This window comes from Nannospalax galili, unplaced genomic scaffold, assembly GCF_000622305.1.
Source record: "Nannospalax galili isolate Female #2095 unplaced genomic scaffold, S.galili_v1.0 scaffold1055, whole genome shotgun sequence".
Taxonomy (NCBI): Eukaryota; Metazoa; Chordata; class Mammalia; order Rodentia; family Spalacidae; genus Nannospalax; species Nannospalax galili.
Window position 1 is genome coordinate 934993 of NW_008337140.1, and position 22636 is coordinate 957628.

Consider the following 22636-nt stretch of genomic DNA (forward strand, 5'->3'; position numbering starts at 1 on the left):
AGATAATAGGAAGAGCAGACACCTCTATCATTTAAAAAGGGCGAAGTAATACAGCCTTAATTTCAGAAGGAAAGTTTTGTAATTTTCAGTTTTAATGCATGTCTTTTAAAAAAAATCATAGTAAAGGAAGTAAATTTGACTAAATGAGTCTCACCTTGGAGATCAGAAATAAAGGTTCAATTAGAAATAAAGTTGAACTTCGTTTTAAGAAATGACAGTGAACAGCTTAAGATTTAAAAGATTCTTAAATTTTTAAAGTTAGATCATGTTTATTGAAGAATCAGACTGAGTAGGTGCCCATTTTCTTTTACTAAAAGGAATCAAGAAAACACAGAATTCATTTTTTTTGGCTGTTTTTTCACAAGTATAACTTTCTCTTTAAAATTAAGGTGATAATGACAATGTAATTTAGGACTTTGATTATTTTAAATGAATTAAATCTCTGAAATATGGAGCAAACTTTTACAAGACTTATTTTTCTCCATTTCTTTAATCAGTAACTTAGATGATAACTTTAAGATATTAAAAAACACTATAAAACTGAGTTTAGCTGGGCGTGGTGGCGCACACCTTTAATACCAGCACTTGGGAGGCAGAGGCAGGGGGATATTTGTGAGTTCAAGGCCAGCCTGGTCTACATAGTGAGTTCCAGGACAGCTGGGGCTACAGGGAGACCCTGTCTCAAAAAGACAAAAAACAAAAAAACAAAAAAAAACTGAGTTTATCAGTAACATTGGATTCAGGGGAACTTTGCACTTTGTAACTCAAGAAAATCGCTTTTGAGGTGTGTTTTTGTCATTTGTTGTTTTGTTTTTGGCACTGGTCCAGAGTATGGACACTGTATATTGTTTCTTGTGGGCATTGTTAGCCTTTCAGAATTGCATCTGCACATGAAAAATAATGGATTTAAAATCTTTAGTTGCTCTCTGACTTTTAATCCACTGTTATTGCCAATTTACTGTATGTTGAGCCTAAAATCTGAGCCCATGTCCTCTAACAGGCATGAAATCTTTTGTCCTTCTGCCAGAAAACTTAGAAAGTACTGTATTTTATATGTTTGTTATGTTAAAATATCTAAAATGCAATTTATAATACTGTTTCAAAGCACTTTACAAAAGATAATATTTGTATAGTTTATACATTTTTTTCTTCCCAATTTTCCCATCTCCTTCCCCACACACACAAAAGAATTCCTGAAAACGTGTTTGGAGTTGGTTGGTTGGTTGGTTTGCTTGTTTGTTTTAGGGACAAAGCCTCCCCATATTGCCCATATTGGCCTTGACACTCTGGGCTCAAGCAGTCCTCCCACCTCTGCCTCCCCAGTAGCTGGGACTACAGGTTCTTACTGTCATGCCTGGCTGTATTTCACTCTCTGTAGTCAGGAACATGGGCATGAGAAGAAAACCTCACAACCTCGATGGTAACCATCTTTTGACTGGTCTGTCTGTTCAGTATAAAGAAAACATGTCTTTGTCTCTGCACGTATTCATGTGGGAACTTTAGGGAGCAACTGTGGACACCCTTTATCTTCTTCCTGTGCTACCAGTTTTTCAGATCTTTCCCCTCACAGACTGCTAGAGTGAAACCCTTAAATTAACTCTTATTTGGAAGGACACCTTTAAGAGGAAAATACTTTTTCCAAAATACAAGATTTTATCTTTTAAATGATTTCTTTTTTAGAAATGTTCTTACATTATTCAACATTACTAGTTTGATTTATTAACTTAGGGGCTGGAAAGATGGCTCAGTGGTTAAGAGCACTGGTTGCTCTTGCAGAGGGCTGAAGTTCGATTCCCAGCACCCACATAGTGGCTAACAACTGTCTGTAATTCCAGTTCCAGAGGATCCAACGCAGTCTTCTGCTCTCTGCGGGCATTGCATGACACAGGTGCACTTACACACATGCAGGCAATACACTTATACACATAGAATAAAAATAATAAATAAAATTTTTTAAATAAAAAAATTAATGTAGAAGACTCTCTCTCTCTCTCTCTCTCTATATATATATATATATATATACTATATTTCTGTTTAGCTTACTAACAAATTGCTATACCAAACTTAATGCCAAGAAACCTATGCTTACAATTTTAAGACAAAAGGCTAATGACAAATACTTCTTGAAATTTGTGCTAATTATTTTTGCACTTCTGAGTAGAATTACTAATCTTTTGTTTTTAAGTTTCTTTTTTAGTTTAAACATCATGAAACCCATAGTGACTTTTCTACCCCTGCCTTTACTCACTAACTATATGGTAAATGCTGCATTTTGGCTTGGAATTTTTTATGATATGTCCCATAAGATTAACTTTAAAATGTCAGTCTGAACTTGGAAGGCAGAGGCAGGGGAATCTCTGTGAGTTCAAGATCAACCTAGTCTACATAGCAAGTTCTAGGCCAGCCCAGGGCTCTCTAGTGAGACCGTCTCAAAAAGAAAAAAGAAAAACACGTCAATCTGAGAAACTGGTATAATTGACTTCCAAAGTTGGGAGTTTAATGTATATTCTTGATGGCGAATGTCTTTGTGTAAAGTGCATGTTGCAAGTTGCTGGATTACAGTGTCAAGACACTGGCATGACAACAATACATTAGGTTCTGTAGCTGCTATATTTATTTAAATAGAATCTGATGGTTACCGTACTAAACTATGAGGAGATGGGCAAGAGTCAAGGGTAGTGTTAGGCGCATTTAGGTTTTTTAGATAATTTTAGGGACATGAAATATCAAAGAAACAAAGGCTGCTTCAATCTTAGTTTCAGTATCAGGATATCCTTTGTTTAGAAAAGTTGGGTTTGTTGGGATTTTTTTTTGTTTTTCACTTTGACAGTTGTAAAAAAGGTACTGAGTTTGGGCATATTTTCACAGAAAAGTGGATGACCTTTCATTTTCTTAATAATTACCCTTTACTGCTGGGCGTGGTGGTGCACGCCTTTAATCCCAGCACTCGGGAGGCAGAGGCAGGCAAATCTCTGTGAGTTCAAGACCAACATGGTCTCCATCGTGAACCCAGGACAGCTGGGGCTACAGGGAGACCCTGTCTCAAAAAGACCAAATAAATAAATAAATAAATAAATAAATAAATAAATAAATAAATAATTACCCTTTACCAAGTTTCCCAGAAAAAGAAAGTCTGGAAATAATCTCTGTTTACAAACTATTAATTGATTTTTCTTCCTGAAAGAGAATCTAGAAGAGATTACAGTAGGAATGTTCTGGGTGTTTTGGAAGGCAATTGATAAAGACTAGTCTCTACCTTCTAGTAGACCCATACTCATTTCCCAGGCAGGGTTCTCTATGATCCACCACAGCCTAATGCTGACTTGTATATTGTCCAGTTGATTTTAGGATGACAGATTTAAGGTTTGTCTTGAGAAATAATCCCGGCACTCAGGAGGCAGAGGCAGGCGGATCTCTGTGAGTTCAAGGCCAGCCTGGTCAAATATCAAGTCCCAGGCCAGCTGAGATTACAAGGAGACCCTGTCTCAAGAAGAAAGAAAGAAAGAAAGGAAGGAAGGAAGGAAGGAAGGAAGGAAGGAAGGAAGGAAGGAAGGAAGGAAGGAAGGAGGAAAGAAAAAGAAGAGACCCTGACTCAAAAATAAAAAAAAAGAGAAAGAAAGAAAGAAAAAGAAAGAAAGAAAAGAAAGAAAGGAAGGAAGGAAGAAAGAAGGAAAGAAAGAAGAAACCAAGCTGCCATTTGAGTAGGAATAGCTGGAAAGACCTCAGTGTAAGCACTTGGAGTCCAGCAATAGACCTGAAGCCCATAGAGGCTGTTATCCAAGACATGTGGTGGGTCTCTTCAGAAGCTTAATGTTTATGAAATTCAAGGAGCTAGCCACTTGGACACTAGTAGACTATGTTGTTCTCTTTCTGTTTCAAACATTGATAGTGATGTTTTATCAAGAAGTTTAACTGACATCTTTGCATAATTTTCACTTAATGACGTTAAACCTGCGTTATATGTTCCATTAAGCAGAATACAATAGCACATCCCTACAATCCCACCTCTTGGGAGGGGGAGTCAGGAGGATCAGGAGTTCAAAGCCAGCAACAACTACATGTGACCTTGTAAAAAGTTTGTTTAACTCACCTTCTTATATATTCCCCTGTTGCAAAGAAAGGCTACCTTTAACAGTTTCTTGTACTTTTTACTTACCGTTTATGAGTTAGGTGAGTTTGTCAAACTGCAAACTCCATTCATTCATTCAACATTTTTGTTTCAGCTGTTTTATCCGCATGAAGTATTGGCCCTTTTCATCCTTATTGAGAATTTGTGGATATTTTCAAAACTTTAATAACAATAGTTGGGGAACTTTACATCAAGTGGGGACCTTCCTGAGTGATACTACAACTCTGACTTAGAATGTCTTTGTTTCCCTGTTTCCTTTCCATTTAATCATATAAGCACTTGTGATATTTTATAAGAGTCAAAAGATAAGCCAAGAATAGGTATGTAAAAGTCTACAGAGAGGGCTGAAGAGATGGCTTAGCAGGTAAGGGTACTCACCACCAAGCCTGACAACCTGAGTTCAGTCCTTGGAACACATATGGTGAAAGGAGAGAACCAACTCCCACAAGTTGCCTTTTGACCTCCACATACATGAAGTGGCATGTGCACACACACACACACACACACACACACACACACACACACAAATTAATTAATTAAAATTTTAAATTTAGATTTTTTGGGTCTTTTTTGAGACAGGATCTCCCTGTAGCCTCAGCTAGCCTGGAAACTCACTGTGTAGACCAGCCTGGCCTTGAACTCACAGAGACCCTCCTGCCTTTGCCTCCTGAGTGCTGGGACTAAAGGCCTGTGCCACCATGCCCAGCTTAAATTTAGATTTTTTTAAAAGATTTATTTTTACTATTTTACTATTTTTAATTTTGTGTATGGGGGGTGGGGTCTGTGTGTGTTCCCTCAGAGGTCATAAGTATCAGATCCCCTGGGGCTGCAGTTAAAGGCAATTGTGAGCCACCCGATGTGGGTGCCAGGAGCCAAACTCAGGTCCTCTACAAAAGCAGTAGGTGCTCTTAACCACTGAGCCATCTTTCCAGCCTTTTAAATTTTTTATGGCTATGTAGAAATTGGAATGACAACCAGGCTTGGTAGTACATGTCTGTAATTCTACTACTCCAGAAGCTAAGGCAAGAGAATCTTGAGTTCAAGATCAACCTGGGCTACATAGCAAACTACTCTGCCTCCTGCCCCCAAAATAAACAAGACCCCCCCAAAATTTTTTTTAATTTCTTCCTACTTCTAAAAATGGTACATTTAAGTTTATAATTTTTCCTGTAAACAATTTTTAATGGACAAGGCTTCTGCTGATATTATCTATGGCCAGTTGAAATTTCCTTTACATATCAAAAATAGTGCTTTAGACTTTTACATTATTGATTAAATCTTAAGAATCTTTTGTTTGGGACTGGAGAGATGGCTCAGAGGTTAAGAGCACTGACTGCTCTTGCAGAAGACCCAGGTTCAAATCCCAACACCCACATGGCAGTTAACAACCATCCATAATTCCAATTCCAGGGGATCCGACTCCCTCTTCTGTCCTCCTCGGGCATTGCATGACACAAGTGCACTTACATACATGCAGGCATAACACTCATACACATAAAAGATAAATAAGATTTTAAATAAATAATCTTTTGTTCATAAAATATGGAAGTTAATTATTTTAATTTGAATTAAAGATAAAATGATGGTGAATTTCAGTGTGGAGGGTTGAGGTTTACCAATGGGAAACCCTGTGAAAGTTACAGCTAACAAGCAATATGACAAGACTAGGATCTTTCCCGAATCATCTATCCAGTCATTGGCTCCCCGCCTTTTTGAAACCAATGTCTAAGGTAACCAAAATCTAATATTGTACCTATGTTAGAGTCTCAGTAAAGTAAAAATTTGGGGGGTAGATGCCAAGTTTGGTTTTTAAATTTTTAAAGCAAGGTGGTTCTTAGAAAGTGCCTTTTCTGAAGATGGTGCTGTAGTTTTTTATTTTTTAAATAGCATAACACTAAAAATTTTTAAGAAAATTATTTTAGAATACCAAGAGTATAATATTATTTGTTTTCCTGAATCCAATCTAGAAAACTAAGGAGAGTTTGTATGCAATGAAATGTCTAAGTTAATGCTCACCAAATTCATTTTGTAAATTTGAAAATGTAATTTTTAATTCTCAGCTATGTTTGAGGTAGTCTATAGTGTACATAAAATGTCATGCCTACCTGACTCTTTATCAAGATAATAGCTGTAGTGGTGGGTGCCCCCAAGGAAACGGTATCTTGCCTGGAATTGTTTATCATAAGCTACTTTTCCTCTTTCAGCATAGACTCCCTTCTGACCTGACCTTTTCTAGAGAATTACTATCAAGGAAGAATGCTTATAAAGGGAAAGCTACGTCACTGAGATCAGTTTAAGAGAGAAAACAAAATGATTATATCTGAATCTTTAGGGAAATTTTCTTTTGTAGACATAGCAACTATTTTAAATAATTTCTCTTTTTCTAGGGTGGGAGTTCTATGAAAAATGACAGCACATCTAAAAGGGAGTGATTAGTTACTTAAAAATAAAACATAAGACTGGGGTAGAGACCCACTGGTAGAGTACACACACTTAGCATGTGCAAAGCCCTGATTTCATTCCCTAGCAGGGGGTGGGGGTGTTGGTAAAAATACAAATTGGATTGTGGAGAATCTAAGCAAAAGGAAGGGAAGCCGTGGGACCACTCATACTGGAAATGTGCTAAATCTACTAGAAAGCAACTCGTTCCAGTACTAAGAAGCAGTAAACACTAGTAAATGACCAACTTAACCAAGTCTTGCTTGTGAATTTAGTGAGTACTCCTCCAGAAAATAAGTAAACTAAAAACGAGCAGAAAACACCACACCTCAGTAACCCTGTATGCTGCACTGTGTAATAAGGGTGGTAAAATTATACTGATTGCTTGGAGTATACTGAGTCTATTTGCAAATGTGCATACATATTAAGCTTTTGCATTTTTATAATGTCTTAATAGCAATTATTAGTTTATCTTTAAGATTAATTTTTCTATTGTGATTTTTATCATTATTGGCAGTTTGTGTGCAGCTTTTATATTTTGCCTAGATGTTGGTTTTAAGATACTTTTCTTTAATTGGTATTTCTAGCTTTTCCCCTTTCTTTGTAATATTAGCAAAAATTAAATGGCATGTTAATATACCAACCAAACTACTAATTCTACAAAGTATAGAGTTTGAGTTTTTACAAATAAACCATTAACACTAGAATTTTTAATGTTTTCATATACTGGGCATTGAAGACAGTCTTTAGGTAGCTTTCTACATGTGAAGAGGAAGAGGTCCTTCTCTAAGTTAGATTTTTTTCCCTTCATTTGGTAGCAAACTAACACTAACAGATTGAATTTATTCTTTCTGATTGCAATTCAAGAGAAAGTCGTCCAGTAAATGTTTGTTCGACTTTTTGTTTGTTTGTTTGTTTTTAACTCTAGGCACATTGCTCAAAATTATATCATTTTTACAGGTCAGAAAAAATAGAAAAAGATCTAAAAGTCATTGATAATTGGCTTTGAAATTAGATTTTTCTTCCCATAATTGTTTGAAGGATTTTCTACCCGAACTTTTTCTAGCATACTTTCAGAGGTGATCAGTACCTCAGCATCAGTGAGAAAGAGAATGTAAGTGGCTAGCAGGAGCCATGGGCGGAGAATGAGTGTTTCAGCTAAATACAGTTTTAATGAAGCACTATCCTAGGTTGACAGGCATTATTATTCTTTTAGATAATTTTCAAGTCTATCTCTAGTCCCATTTTCTTTTTTCCCTCTGAAAGCTCATGGGAACCAGAGCTTAAGTGATAGGCTCCACAAATCCAGATCCCTGGCATCAGTGCTACATTAACAATGAAATACTGAATGGCTTAAGTTTACAGTTCATATTTTCAAAAGCAAGTGTCTGTATAGTAATTGGTCATCACATAATAGGACTGTCAGGAACAGCCATCTGAGTAGAAAAAGATGGGAGTGTTGATCAGTAGAAAGCTGTTTGTTTTATTCTGTCCAAAAACTGACTGTATGAAGATCTTTAATTGTATATTGGAAATTTATGAGGTTGCATCAGGTGGCTAGGGATGTAGCCCAGTCATTAGAGTACTTGCCTAGCATGCATGAAGCCCTGCTTCTAATCCCAGCATTGTAACAGCTAGGCTTGGTAGGACACTCCTGTAACCCCAGCAGTTGGGAGCATCAAGAGTTCAAGGTCCTCTCTGGTCACATGTTGAGTCAGAGGCCATCTTAACAGATATGTGAGACCCTGTCCTCAAAAGAAGGCAACAGGGATAGAGAGGGAAATTGCTCTGGTATTTCATGCCTAAAGCTTTCATCTTCATGACTTTTGTTTGGGAAAAACAAAATTCCCTGGAGTTAACCATTTAGTAATCTTCAAATGAAAGAAGGAAGCATTCTTTATGCAAATGGTGCGTACGTGACTACCTTTCTTGTAAGGATCTGTGAGAACAGGAGGCGTTCGTAAAGAATCCAACTAGTGAGAGTGTGAGAATAAGCAGGTGGATGGGAAAATGATGGTATGGTTTCTTTGCTGGGATCTTTGGACAGAAACCTTACAATTAATATTTTCTAAGTTCTCACAACCACAAAATAATAGAGCAACTGTTTTAAGAGCACACAGAAGACACCAAGGAAGGGTTTCTGTGTAGTGGAATCCTTTGCTGGGTGCTTAGCCCACACCCAGAACCACATCTATACTTGGAAAATTAAAGTCTTAGAAGTTACTTCTGAATTATAGTAAAGAAATTACATGGGGTAGTTATCCTTAAGTAGAACCACGACATTGCTATCAATGTAGCTTTTGCAGTTTTCTCCTTTCCTAAGAGAACACCAAGAGCTGGGCCTTTCCAGACATCCTATAAAGACAATGTTTTCAGTAAAGGATTTGGGGAAAACATTGGTAGGTTATAATGAAGAAAGAATTTTGGCATAGATAGTTCCACTTGGCCTAATGCATCCAGTTTGGTCCCAGAGAGTCAACAGGGAGAAGCTTTGGTGTCAGCAGTAACAGCCAATGATAATGAATTGCAAACATCTCCCTTTTTCACAGACAGGGAATGATCTCATATTATTGGTGGTGACTATACAGATCTACATGTTTTCTTTTTCAAATTCAGAAGCCAAAAACATAGTGGACTGGTGACATACCTCAGTGGCAAAGCATACCTTGGCAAGCACAACCCCCCAACCCCAAGAACAGCAGACATTAACAGAGTCTGCTCTAATAGTTTAATCCCCATAATATTCTCTGAAAGTTTTCCAGGCCCTTTTTTCTTAGCCCAGGGCACAAGCTTTTCTCCTCTTTAAGAAAGAAAGAAAAAAAAATTGACAGGCAGTTTACATAGAGCCCTATGAGTAAATAATAGAGTCTTCACAATACTTGGGAAAGAAGGACTGTATGCCAAAAGTTCCTGCTTGGTGAAAAAAGTATTTTAGTATGCTTTTCACTTTGTGCTCTAAGGGGTGCGTCCTTTGATACACCAGTCTTTGGTTTTATTTGGTGTCACCGTCCTTGTTTATAATGTAATTAGTGTTATATGCCATTTATAAATCATAGCGCTTCTCCCACAGTTTAAAAAAAAACAGACAAAATGATAAAAAGGAACATAATGAAAATTATTAGCACATAACTTTAGATAACATAGATGAAAAGAAATCCTAATGCAGGTGAGAATTAAGATTGAAAGTGTTTGCAGAAGCTCCCCAGAAACACAAAAGATTAAAAAAAAAATTTTTGAGAATGTTAATGCTACAGGTATTATCTATAGCCGTAGAATTTTTTGCTAGCTATAGAATGATAATGTGAACAGAATATGTATCCAGACTGTAATGCACTAGAGAAAAGTAATAGAATTGTTCTTCAGATACTAGTCAACTTTTTACAACACAGATCCCCATATTCTTAAGAAAAATTAATACAGCTTATGATTTTAATAGGTCACACACTGATTTAAGCTTTTAAAAGTTTATGGCTCTTACCAGGCATGGTGGCACACACCTCTAATCCCAGCACACAGGACACAGAGGCAATTGGATCTCTGTGAGTTCAAGGCCAGCCTGGTCTACATAGTAAGCTCCAGGCCAAGAAAAAAAAAAGTTTTGTCTTGACATCTGGCTTCTTAAATATAATTTAAAATAAGTTGAGGGCTAGAGAGATGGCCTAGCGGTTAAAAGCACTGATTGCTCTTACAGAGGACCCAGGTTCAGTTCCCAGCACCCACCTGGTAGCTAACAACCATCCATAACTCCAGTTCCAGGGGATCCAGCGCCCTCTTCTGACCTCTGTGGGCACTGCATGACAGGGTGCAACTACTACATACAGGCAATACACATAAAAATAATAAAATATTTTAAAACAAATAAAATAGATTAAATGGGGGGGGTAACGAGCTGGATCAGTGGTTAAGAGCACACAGTGCTCTTCCAGAGGACCCAACCAAGATCAGTTCCCAGCACCCACATTGAGTGGCCCACAACTGCCAGGAACTCCAGCTCCAGGGGATCCAATGACCTCTTCTGGTCTCTGTGGGCTCTACACTCACAGGCACATACCCCCCCCACACACATATTCACATAATTAAAAATAAAATGAATGTCAGGCATGCTGGTGCACACCTTTAATCCCAGCACTTGGGAGGCAGAGCAGGCAGAGCTCTGTTAGTTCAAGGCCAGCCTGGTCTACATAGTGAGTTCCAGGCCAGTTGGGGCTAGAGGGAGACCCTGTCTCAAAAAGACCAAAAAATTAATTAATTAATTAAAAATGAAATTTAAATAGATTGAATGGATTAATACTCATTCCTCTTAAATATTTATTTATTCAACCTCAGTTATGTAGATGTCTCACATTTGACTTCTTGGTGTATGAAAAATTCTATATAAAAAATTTTTTAGGGGCTGGAAGGATGACTCCGTGGTTAAGAGCAATTATTGCTCTGTCAGAGGACTGGAGGGTAAATCCTAGCCCCCACATTGGGTGGCTTACAAATACCTGTAACTCCAGCTCCAAGGGCTCTGACGCCCCTTCTGGCCTCAGCAGACACATACACAAACACATAAGTAATATAAAATAAACCTTTAAAAAGCTTTTTCAGGCCAGCATAGTGGCGTAGACCTGAGTTCCAGGCTAGCCTGGACAATATAATAAAACCCTGTCTGTAGAAAAAAAAAAACCTACTGTCTATCAAGCCTGAGTTGTAAGGGAAAAGATATGTTTTCAAATGTGACTTCTAAAATGTCACAACTGAAAGAGGACCTTGAGAATTGAAGATGCCTTTGAGAGTAGAAACGGGCTCTAGAAGATGAGACTTGGAGGTCAGTGACAGTAGCTCTGCCATGCCTTCGTTCTGTGTCCTTAGGCAATTCCTTTCATTGCTGTGTCTGTCTCCCCTGGTATGGATGATATTGCCCTCACCTACCTCACTAACTTTTCTTGAGAATCATGTTTCTGAATAGCGTTTGGCTTCTCAAAAAAATCAGCTATTCAGAAGTTCAAGAGAGTAGAACAGTGTGATCTGAAAGGTTTCTTCCCTGCCTGCCTCTGTGAACGCCTTAAAACACGGTAGATATTTTACAAAACAAGTACGAGAAGCATGAGGCATGTCATGATGTGGTGTCCCTGTCCCTGTGTGCACTGTTTCTTTCCCATTAGAGATGTAGTACATGGGTAAATTTTTTCTTTCTAATAATCCTTGGAAAAATCCTGTTTTCAAAAACCAAATTCCTTATAGTGGTGCTCAGGCCGTTGCAGCTGTAAGCTGATGTGGTGAGTCCATGAGACACTCAGGTATGAGCCTGGCCTACTGTCCAGAAACTTGTGCTCGTGGTCACCTGGGAGCTGCTGTTCTGCAGGTGCTCACCTCTTTGTTTCCTGGCAAATCTTTGATATCTTTCCTTGGAGTAATGAGTTGGTTTTTAAGACGGGAAGTGTGCTAGTTTCACTTGGCACGTAACAGGATTGAGTGTTGCTTTTCTTTAAAAATTCCAATCATCACGTATATATAAAAGTTCAAATACAAGGGCTGGAGAGATGGCTCAGTGGTTGAGAGCACTGACTGCTCTTGCAGAGGACCCGGGTTCGATTCCTAGCACCCACATGGCAGTTACAAACCGTCCTTAACTCCAGTTCCAGGGGAATCCGAGGCCCTCTTCTGACCTCTGAGGCATTGCAGGACACGGGTGCACTCACATACATGCAGGCAATACACTCATACACGTAAAATAAAAATAATAAATAAAATATTAAAAAAAAGAAAGTTCAAATACAAGCCAGATGTGTTAGTACACACCTGTAGTCGCAGCACTGAGGAGGCTGATGTAGAAGAATCACCACAGTTTGAGGCTAGCCCAGGCTACTTAGTGAGAGCCTCTCAAAAATCCAACAGAGAAATTCAAGTATGACTTTCATATTCATGTGATCGTGATTCTGAGCAACTGTAGGTCACATGGAGTGTCTGACCAAGCTACACTATGGATCACGGGCAGGGCCTTACACTTCCACAGACTTCAACAAGAAGCCCATTTCCTTCTGAGGAGGATCCTGTTTCTAGGAAAATACAAAGGGCATATCACCACAGGTATAAACTATTCCTTTTTGCACAAACAAGTTTGTTGGGTTTTATATTTGTTTTGGTTCAAGAAAATGGGTACATTTTAGGTATACAGGGTATGGATGCAGTCAACGTTTATTCTTATCTCTATGTAGGCTGACCTCCCCTTGTTTCCAGCATTTGGGCTTTTCCACCTTATTGCTAGCAAAGACGGTACATGTGGTTAATAGGACAAAGAGAATCACTAGTAATGAAGGGGAAAAGTTGGCGAGGTTTATGCTTAAAATGAACAAAAAGTCCTGGTGTGGTGGCTCACACCTGTAATCCCAACACTCAGGAAGCAGAGGCAGGAGGACCATCCCAAATTCAAGGCTAGCCTGGGCTACGTAGTGAATTCCAGACCAGCCATAGCTATGTAGCAAGACCCTGTCTCAAAAAAAGAACAGAAGTCCACCCTGTACAGTGAGATAGCTGACACAGACACACCAGGAACACTGTTAAACAGTTTTTGCTGTAATGTAGAGCTTTAATGTCTCTCTTCAGTTATGAACCCATAAAGTATTACTATATCTTGTGAGTAAATAGCATTTGTGGATGCAGTTGTAGACTGTAGAAAGCAGTGGTGTGTGTATGTATGTATGTATACATTATGTTTATAACAGTGTATTAAGTTTATATAAACAAAATGATGAATTGTTTCTTTAGTGTTTGGAAGACTGAAATCAGAATATGATTGCATTGTAACCTGACCACTCCATCCAAATATTTGTTACCCATGACGTGCACACGGATGCACACCCTGAAGCATTACTAACTGATCTCACTTTAGGATAATTGCTGCTTTTTGAAAAACCCTAATAGAGGAAGAACTAACATTCTTTTTAAAGGAACTTTTCTGAAGAGTAAAATACAAACATCAGACATCTGGGGAGGGTAGAGCCCCCTGCAGAATGTCCCCCAGGTGGATAGCCTTTTAAATTTTACTTCTCAGTCATCTTGACCGTGTGTGCCTATTTGTATTGCAGATGTGAACCACTATTTTTGGGGGTAAATAACAGTCTGTTTTGCAACTGAAATATTACATAAATTCAGAGTAATTGTTCCCACACTCCCTGTTCTTGCCAAATATTTCTACTGATACCAGGCGCACCGATGGGCTCTCAAGCCTCCTTCCTCATCTTCCCTTGGCTGTTGTAGCTCTGTGTCATGCCTGGGCTCGCCTTATATTTTTTGTTGGCTTTTCATAAGAAAGAACAATTTACTGTAGTAAACACTACCTTCTTTTTAAATGTCTGGTTACACACTAACATCAGTTAAGACAGTAAAGTGAGTCTAATCTGTAAGTTACTATGGGACCAGAGAAAATACAGACTGACCTAAACTTGGCTGCCACATTTTATGAGAGGAATTGGAACTCTGTTGGGAGTGAACAGGAGAGGAGGTCTTTGATGTACATGTGATCACTGTGTCATTAGAAGCACCAAATGCCGAACTTTATCACTGTGGACTTGGGGGCCAGGTGCTGATTTGTTTGTCATTTTAACCCTTAAAGATAATATGTTATTATGATAAGCAGAAAGCAAATAAAGTTTTTAATCAAAAGCATTTTTGGTATTTCAAATTTGATTAAAAATTTTCTACTTTCAGTTAAACTAATTTTCCCTAAAAAGTTATTTCAAAACCTCTTATGGGTGGAGTTGAGAAGCTTGAAGAAGCGAGTTTTTAAACAGTTTGGTCATATGTGGTATTTTATGTTAAAGAAATGGTCATAGTTCTTTCCAAACCAAGCTGTCACTAAAGTGTCCTATGGCAGAACACCCCTCATTTTCTGCCACTCTACATTTCAGAAGGATTCTGTGTTATGTTGTTTTACTCCTTGATTCAAAGAATGAATGGTTTTATTGTTGCTCATCTTCAGTTTAAAGTGTATCTTCCACTGATAACTACAATAAAAAATAATTTTAAAACCTTTTCTCCAAACTTTCTGTTGTGTTATCGTTAATCACCTTTTAAAGTCATGAAGTGCTAGATTCAAATCTTGATGCTCTGACACTCTGGGCAAGTTTCTAGATGCTTCTAAATCTTTTTAATTTAAAAAAAATGTAAAAAAATAAGGGTCTGGGCATGGTGTTGCACGCCTCTAATCCTGGCACTCGGGAGGCAAAGGCAGGCAGATCCCTGTGAGATTGAGGCCATCCTGGTCTACATAATGAGTTCCAGGCCAGCTGGGGCTACAGGGAGACCCTATGTCCAAAAACCAACCTAATTAATTAATTAATTAATTGATTAATTAATTAAGACCAATGAGATGGCTCAGTGGTGAATGTGCTTGCTGCTAAGCCTGTTGACCTGAGTTCAGTCCCTAAGACCCACATGGTAGAAGGAGAAAACCACCTCCCAAAAGCTGTCCTCTGGCTGCCACATGCCCAGCAGGTTCCCACACACAATAAAAAAATGTAACTTTTAAAAATTTGTTTAATTCAACCAGGTATAGCAGTGCATATCTATATTCCCAGCACTTGGGAGACAAAGGCAAGAGGATCACCACAAGTTTAAGGCCAGCCCAGGCTACAAAGTGAGCTCCAGGCTAGCCAAGACTACATAGCAAGAGCTTGTCTATAAATAAATGAATAAATAAATCAGTGGTTTACTCCAATATGAAAGAATAAAATGTGGTGCTTGGGGCATTAGTGAGACTATATAAGGAAATTGTTTAACAATGCTAGGCACATGGGTGGAGCTTGGGTTTTAAGAAGGTCCCTTCTTCCTCCTGCGCACATTCTTTTTCTTTTTTTCTTTTTTCTTTTTTTTTTTTTTTTTTTTTTTTTTTTTTGGGCTTTTTTGAGGTTTTCCATTCTTAAACAAAAGATGGAGCTGATGAGATGGCTCAGAGGGTAAAGGTGATAGCCTGAGTTCCATTCCTGGAACTCACACGGTGGAAAGAGAGAACAATTCTCACATGATTTTCCTCTGACCTCCACTTGTGTGCCACGGCGCACCCATGTATTCATGCATGCATGCACGTGCACACACATAGATATAGATATATAGAGATATATAATTGTTTTAATGTAGTGGGGCTAGAGAGATGCTCATAGGTAAGAGCACTGGTTGCTCTTACAGAGAACCCAGGTTTGGTTTCCAGCACCCACATGGTGCATAACAACTGTCTGTAGCTCCAATTCCAGGGCATCCAATGCCACCTCCTAGCCTCTACATGTGTGCCAGGATGCGTGTGTAGAGGTCAGAGGACAGTCTTGGATGCTGATCTTTGCCTTCTACCCTGTTAGAGGCACGGTCTCACTATTGCTCACTGCTCTGCAGACAGGCTGGCCCACGGATTTCTGTGGATCCTTCTGTCTCTGCCACCCATCTCCCAGTACAAGTGTCAGGATTACAGAGTAGGGTGGTTTGAATGAAGAATGTCCCCCACAGGCTCCAAGTATCTGAATACTTTGTCCCAGTTGGTGGCACAGTTTGTGGAGGTTTAGGAGCTGTTGCCTCACTGAAGGAAGCACACCACTGGGGGTGGGCTTTGAGAGTATATAGCTATGTCCACTTCCTGTCTGTCTCTGCTTCCTGTGCCTGCTTGAAGATGTGAGCACTCAGCTTTCTGCTCTGGCTGCCTCCTACCATGCCTCCCTCACCATGATGTGCTCTTATCCCTCTGGAACCATAAATCAAATAAACTCTTCCTTCTATAAGTTGCCTTGGTCATGGTGTTTACCACAGCAACAGGAAAAGTACCTAATTCACCGATGCATAAGCCACCACACCCATCTTAACATAGACTCTGAGGATTTGAACTCAAGTCCTCACATTTTACAGAAAGCAGTTTGCATGCTGGGCCATCTCTCCAACCTCCTCAACTCTCATGACTTTAATCCCTTCTCTTCATTTTATAATTGAAGATATTGGGCTAAAATGAAAAGTCTCAAGTTGGCAGGCCAATTTCAGTCTGAAAATAATCTCTGTTTGATGTTCAAAATATTTCTAACAGTTGCCAACACTTTAAAATCAGATCTCACATAAAAATCCAGATTTCGTTTTTTGAAAAAAGAGATCTGGCAACTTCCCAGTATCCTTCACAGCTGCCTGGGGAAAGTCAGCACTGGGGTAAAGCAGACAGCTTCTACAGCCTGAGCCACAGGGTGACATTTTTTACATAGTGGTGAGGTGAAGCTTCCAGTTCAATGCAGGAATCTCTTTGAGGATCTGCTCCTTGTGGGGAACTGCTCACTTTGAAGCTGGTATAAATAGAAAAAGTTTGTCCCTTCACAGCCAGGCATGGTGGTCTCAGCACTAAGGAACCTGAGACAAGAGGCTAGCATGAGCCCAGGTGTTCACAACTAACCTGCAACCAGTGAGACCCCCGTCTCAATAAAAAAGAAAAAGTGTTGGGCTGACTGTGCCTTAATCCCTACACTCAGGAGGCTGAGGAGACAGGAGAATCATAAGTTTGAAGCCAGCCTGAGGTATATAGTGAGACCCTCTCAAATAGACAGACTAAATCGCCAATTACATAGAGTTCAACTGCTTCTTTGGAGAAAAGAATGCTTAGCCCAAGAAAGGTGAGCCTCTGAAATGAGGTGATGCGAAAGATCACATTCCAAGGGGTTTTGTTGTTAGGGAGCTGAGAGGGTGAGTGTCATACATCTTGAAATCATTTTTATCGTTTCCACATTTACCATTTTGAACTGCTGACAAGTTCTTCTTGTCTGTTGTACTTGCATACCTTTGAGATGCTTTTAGGAAATTACTGAGTTTAATCTGTCAATGAACAAAGCTGGGCACGGTGGTGCATATCTGTGGTCAGCTGGATGGGGAATACCAGGAGCAGACCAGCCTGGATGACACAGCAAGACTCCACCACTCCCTCCAATACTAAACTGGAAATTCTGAAACTTCTAGAAGAAAAGAGTAGGAAATGCATTTCAGGATATAGGCTTAAATAAAAACTTTCTGACTAGGTCTCCAGTTGCTCAGAAAATAGGACCAAGAATCAACAATTTTGGCTAAGTGGGACTTCATGAAATTAACTCTCTCTGTACCACAAAGGAAATTGTTACTCAACTGAAGAAGCTGCCTACAGAATGGGGACAAAATTGCAGGCTGTTCATCTGACAGATTAGTGTCTAGAATGTATAAAGAATTCAAAAAACTAAACACCAAGCTATGGCGGGCTGGAGAGATGGTCTGGTGGTTCAGAGCATGCACTGCTCTTGCAGAAGACCTGAATTAGTTCCAGGTACCCACGCTGGGTAGTTTACAACTACCTGTGATTCCACCTCCAGGGATATGCCCTCTCCTGGCTCCCATACATAGTGAATGTCTTCTGCACTTACTTCTGCATAGACACATACATATAAACGTAATTGAAAATAAATCTCATTTTAAAGTGGGCTATGGAACTGAACATGGAGTTCTAGAAGAAGAAATACAAATGGCTAAGAAATTCTTTGGGGTTTTATTCTTTTAATGTGTGTGAGTGTTTTGTCTGCATGTATGTAAGTATACCATGGGTCTCACTATGTAGCTCTGGCTAGCCTGGAACTCTGTACATAGTTCAGGCTAGGCTTGGGCTCACAGACATCTGCCTGCTTCTGCATCCCGAGTTCTAGGATTAAAGGGATACACCTGGCTAAAAAAAAAAAATACTTTTTTAAATGTTTACCGCCTTGGCCATCAGGGTAATGCAAATCCAAACTACTCTGAGATTTCATCTTACACCAGTCAGAATGGCTAAGATTAAGAAAACAAGATGACAAACGCTGGTGAGGTTATGGGTAGTGGGAAACCCTCGTCCCCTTGGTGGGAGTGCAAACTGGTACAACCACTATGAAAATCGATGTGTGATTCCTTAGAAAACTAGAAACAGATGACCACGTGCCCCAGCTATACCACTCCTGGGCATGTACCCAAAGGACTTTTATTTCCTATTACAGAGACACATGCATGTTCATCGCTGCCCTAGTCACAACTGTGACACATGGAACCATCCTATATATCTATCAATGAATCATGAAAATATGATGCCTGTGCTTAGAATTTTATTCAACTGTAAAGAAAAATGAAAAAAAAATTTTTTTGGTCTTTTTGAGACAAGGTCTCCCTGTAGCCCCAGCTACATAGTGATCTGGAACTCACTATGTAGACCAGGCTGGCCTTGAACTCACAGAGATCTGCCTGCCTCTGCATCCCAAGTGCTGGGACTAAAGGTGTGAGCCACCACGCCCAGTGAGAAAAAAATGAAATTATGAAGTTCACAGGTAAATAGATGGAACTGGATGGAATACACTGAGTGAGATAATCCAGACCCAGAGAGACCAGACATCACATGTTCCCACTCATAGTGGGCCCTAGTGCCCAATCTTTAGGTTTGTTTAACTTGGAGTACCCGGAAGTCAAAAAACTAGAAGGGGACATTGGTGGAGAGAGGGAAGAAGATCTTAAGGGAGGGGGATAGTAGACAGCTGGTATGAAGGGAAAAGGAATAATGCAGAAGGAGGCTTAAGTGGGGAAGAGATTGGGAAGGTAGGACGGAGGAGGGGTAGAGGGAGGAATAGCTAATACTAAGGACGTTTGAAAACCCATATGAGGGGCTGGAAAGATGGCTCAGTGGTTAAGAGCACTGAGTGCACTTGCAGAAGACCCAGGTTCGATTCCCAGCACCCACATGGCAGCTGATAACTGCCTATGACTCCAGTTCCAGGGGATCCAATGCCCTCTTCTGACCTCTGCAGGCATTGCACAACACCAGGGCAACTTACATACATGCAGGCAATATACTCATATACATAAAATAAAAATAACAAATAAAATATGAAAAAATCCATATGAAAACCTACTTTATAAGTTATATATCCATATAAAAGGATTTAATTGGAGTTTCCCTACACAGGGGAACTGTTCCTCCCAGAAGCCACAGGTTGCCAAATAAAAAGCCCAGGGCCAGGTGTAGAGTTGTTGGTCAGTGATGTCCTGGAGACCTCCAGAATAATACTGGCTATCACTTTGCTCTTGGTTGCCCACCAGAGCTTGATGGTAATGCCCTACACTGAAGACACCACAGGACATGGAGAGATCAAGTTGGTACTGATCAACAAGTTTCCTTCCTTTGGTAGCCTTCATAGTACTGGATGGTACTACGTAGGCTGCTGGGGAAGAAAAAAGTCATCAACAGTCTTACCAAACTGTGAACCTATGAGCTACAACAACAACCAGCCTGGCAAGATGTGCCCACCTGTATAGTATAATGTGGCACGAATGTTATCGGGGTAACCAACCTCTTTCTGATTATATTTAAGATGCACTCCACAGGAGTAAACTTGTGCCTACTACTATAAACCTGGCCAAGAACCTATGGTTTGGGGGCTTATAGTTCCCAGGGGTGAACCTATTACTATTATTTTGCTATATCAAACTGCCCTCTAAATACACATTTTCTATATCCATAGATTAGTGCAGCTCTCAGACCTCATCAAAGAGTTTCTTTATGCAGTAGACAGGGGTTAAAGCAGAAACTCATAACTGGTCAGAGTGCAGAGAATAAGTGACTATGGAGTGCTCAGCCACAAATGGGATGTCTGTATCAAACCCCTCCCCAAAGCTCAGGGACCATCATGGAAGAGGGGGTGGAAAGATTGTAAGAGCCAGAGGTTGGGGAGAACTAGAGTAAAACCTTGTCTTCTGGACACAACAGGATAGCTGCACTCATAAACCCAGAGCAGCTGTGGTTGCCTTCCCAAGACCTGCACAAGATCAAGCCAGTCAACATTCTCTAGCAGGAAGCTTTTTGAGAAAGAATAAACATACCATTGTCCCATCGTGAAGAGTCACTATAATCTGGCCTGTCAGTCAGCACCTAGACAGAATGAAGTCCCTCAGGAAAGGCTGCTTGTTCTAGAGATTTCAGCAATTATTTAAAGCCTGCTTAGAATGGCACAATGTCCTTTTAGCTACTGGCCACTCTCACTTCTTAGGAGTATGCTATTCTCACAGGGTGTGGTGGTACGCACCTTTAATCCCAGCACTGGGGAGGCAGAGGCAGGTGGATCTCTATGACTCTGAAGCCAGTCTGGTTTATATATTGAGTTCCAGGTCAGTCAGCAATACATAGTGAGTTCTTGTCTCAAGAGAGAGAATGAGAGGGAGAAGGAAAGGTAGAGGAAGAGAGAGAGAGAGGAAGAGGGAGAGGGAGAGGGAGGAGAAGGAGATGGAGAGGGAGGAGAGGGAGGAGAGGGAGGGAGGGAGGGAGGGAGAGAGAGAGAGAATGAATTTGTAGGCCAATGTTGACATTTGTTGTTCCTGGCTGTCCATTCAGCCATTAGCACAGTTCTGATAGCCCTTTCTCTCAGATGATAAATGCCATCTGGCGTAAATTGCTTTTAGCAGAAATGTGGAAGAATTTTGGAACTGACAGCACTTGGAACACTCAAAAGACCCCCACAACTTTCATCATAATCCACATAGCAAGAAACAGCCTGCTAGTGAATATGCCAGGAACTCGCCAAAGCTGGAAAATTTCGGCAGCATGTTTACACAGCACACAGGAGCTGAGCTCACTGAGATCAGCGAACATCACACTAACACAGGACTAGTTTCTTGGTGTTTCTAATACAAAACAATGGAACATAGTACCACTTTTTTTTAAATTTTCTATTAATTTATTTTATGTGTTTGAATGTTTTGCCTGCGTGTACCACATATATGCATTGCCTGTGCAGGCCAGACAAGGGTGTTGGAGCCCCTGGAACTTGAGTTACAGACAGCTGTTAGCTACTATGTGGGTGCTGGGAACCAAACCCAGGTGTCCTGCAAAAGCAGCCAGTGATCTTAGCCACTGAGCCAGCTCTCCAGCCCCTCTCACTCTTTATATATACATTTCTACTTTGCCTTTCAGTTGCTGTGATAGAACATTTTGAAGGGGAGGAAAGGGTTTATTTGGCTTACACTTCCAGGTCACAATGTGTCATTGAGGGATGTAAGGGCAGGAGATCAAGCAGGAACCTGGAGGCAGGAACTGAAGCAGAGACCTCAGAGGAAGCTGTTTTCTGGCTTGCCTCCTCCCCCACCCCCCAGCTTGCTCAGCTATCTTGGTTATATAGCCCAGGCCCACCTGTCTAGGAATGGCACTGCCCACAGTAGGCTGGGTCCTCCTACATCAATTAGCAATGAAGAAAATGCCTCACAGTCCACAGGCCAATCTGATGAAGGAAATTCTTCTTGAGGTTCCCTCTTCCCAGGGGACATATATCACATATATACACATATATGTGGTGGCAGGGCTGCTGGGAATTGCATCCTGAGGCTGGGAAGGCTGGGCAACACTTTACCATTAAACTACACTTCCAGCCTGTCACTCATTCTTTTTATTTTGGGGGCGTAGGGGTTGAGACAGGATCTCCATGTAGCCACAGCTGGCCTGGAATTCACCATGTAGACCAGGTTGGGCTAGATCTTACAATCTCACAGATCTCACTCAAAATCTCACCTGCTTCTGCCTGCCAAGTGCTGGGATTAAAGGCATGTAGTTGAGGCTGACCTTGAACTTCGGATCCTACCTCTACCTCCAGAGTGTTGGGGTTACAGTTGTGCACCACAAAGCCCTTTTTTTTTCTCTCTCTCTCTCTCTACTGAGGTATCAGAACTAGCCAAGAACTCTACAAACTGAGCCGCGTGCAAGCCACAAAACCACTACTTCCCAAAAAGGAAGATCATTCCTTCTGTGACTTTAAGCACATGAGTAAAATTGTTGGGCAAAATAAGGTCAAAGAAACACGTTCTAAATGTGTGCCCAAGAGATAATTTTGATATGTTCCACATAATGATGTCAAATACATATCCATTTCCGGAAGGCGACCTGGAAGGGAAGCGAGCCTGAGCGAGAGATCTTTACTTTGTCTATGTGCTCGTCATACATTTTATCTCGTCGATGCACAACGTTGATCAAAATTATTCAGTTCGTCAATCCTGCAGCTCCGCGATCTAGAGGCTGCCCCCCACCCTCCCCCCCCCTACCTC